At 37.4% G+C, this 1,842-nt stretch overlaps 1 protein-coding gene across 3 annotated transcripts in view; it reads left to right on the forward strand.

Annotated features, from left to right (window-relative positions):
- Positions 1 to 823: 823 nt before the first annotated feature.
- LOC101852104 (MIF-like protein mif-2) overlaps positions 824 to 1,842 on the forward strand; it is a 6,443-nt gene continuing 5,424 nt past the window's right edge. The window contains exon 1 of one of the 3 annotated variants that reach the window (XM_005102423.3): positions 824 to 1,033. The gene's annotated coding sequence lies outside the window, so the exon portion shown is untranslated. The other 2 variants (XM_035970824.1, XM_005102424.3) reach the window with 2 other exon arrangements.

Genomic DNA, 1,842 nt, shown 5'->3' on the forward strand with positions numbered 1-1,842 from the left:
CAATCGACTTGTGCTACGATAGCCGCTTTGCGCCCTCAATCTGATCAGGAAACCGCCCCTTCCAGACCCGATCCCGCAATGGGCACCCAATAGAACTGCGAGCAACTGCGTCCAAGAAAAATAATCCAGTTAATGTAAAAATACATTAGTTTATACTCGGTTGTTTCCCTTGTATACGATTTGTGGCTGATTTCCGCGCGCGACTTGAAATGAAAAAAATAATACACGTAATACTATTATTATATATTATTGAATGTATATTACTATGAACCACTACACGACATAAAAATATTGTGGCAAAACAAACTGTGACACTAATGTTATATGGGTTAATGTAAGCAAGGATTGTTGTGTGTAAATAGATATTTTCTTCTCTTCGTAGGCCATAGCCTACAACAAATTCATGTTTTGACACAGGCAATCAATTTAGAGTTTCCTTCTGTTGATGATGGAAAATATATACACGGTGTATTATTCTCAAGTCAAGCCTCCATACTAGAGTTTCAGAAGTTACACTACAGCGACTAAATTAGCTCTCTGTGGATCTCTTCTACTGGTTTGTATTTTGCACCATTTGTTTTTGTTCCAACATACATTATTTTCTGAAAACAGCGCTCCCCATTCGAATGCACTGGGCATTTTTTGGGTCTAGTTTGCAGTCTTTTTTGTTCAGGAAAAAAGAAATTGAAAATTGAAAACAAAATCACTAACAAAATAAACGAAGTGAAAACAAGTTTTCCGGAAACCTACTTTCGATTTCTCAGGGTCAAGGCCACGTTCTCAATGACAAATGAAAATAGGGTTCATGAGTTCATGGGTCAAAGTCTGGGGGTGCGACCTGGCCTGAGTGTTGACGTTGAGATTGTGCTTGACAATTAAACTGACAAGTTGACAGGGAGTATTATAGTTTCTGGTTCTGGTAGTCTAGATCTAGACCTGAAAATCTAGTGGGATAGGTCACAAGGAGATCTGTTGTTTGCTCTTTGACTATTCAGCGAAATAACAAATTCACGTTTCGTGTTCACGAACCAAGGTAAGTGCGTTGATCAATATTTAATCTGCTGACTGTCCTCCCATTTGAAATGATTTGTAGACTATTTTCAGTTCGGAACCCCGCCGGTTCCTTAAGTTATTGACTGCTAGAAACTTCAGTTGATTGTTGTGTAGCCTAAGTTTGACCTTTAATTGTAAGGTAAATTTGTAAGTCTTTTACCAGTTGTCATCATCACCATAAGATTAAAGGTTAAAGGGGAGGGGGGGGGGGTCTAGCTTTAGCAAAATCGCAGTATACTTCTATCTAAATTATTTATCTTTAATAGATCTATGTCGTCTTGCCAACCACACCTTTTATATAATAATACCAAAAAACTTTGTTGATCTGACTCGATAAATTTGTCACACATATATGAACGCCGGTGTAGCTGGTCAGGCAGGCACGATGACTCGCACAGCCCGCCTAAGAAACTACTACTTTTTTTTTCATTTCCCGATGATTTTGATATTAAGTTATTTTAGGCCAAGGTAGACAACTGCAAAAAAAATGTTCTGATTTCCCACACATGGAGTGACAAATATCGACCTCCCTAAGACAATTAATTAGCATCTGACTGTGACCTAAAGCTTTTTGACTGAATTGTTGTTGTGAAAGTTCCATTTAATGCTTTTTATGAGACGGTAAATTAGTTAATGCAAACGCTAATATGCAAGGACATTTATTAAAGTCTTTGATCTTGGTGCTTTATAATAATGACAGTCGAGGCCTTTAGCGAGGAAAAACATAAATTATGTGGAAGACTGTGAGTGAATGCAAATGAATAATACATTTTGATTTTATGGTTGTAA

The sequence above is a fragment of the Aplysia californica genome, unplaced genomic scaffold, assembly GCF_000002075.1.
Source record: "Aplysia californica isolate F4 #8 unplaced genomic scaffold, AplCal3.0 scaffold00324, whole genome shotgun sequence".
Classification (NCBI taxonomy): Eukaryota; Metazoa; Mollusca; class Gastropoda; order Aplysiida; family Aplysiidae; genus Aplysia; species Aplysia californica.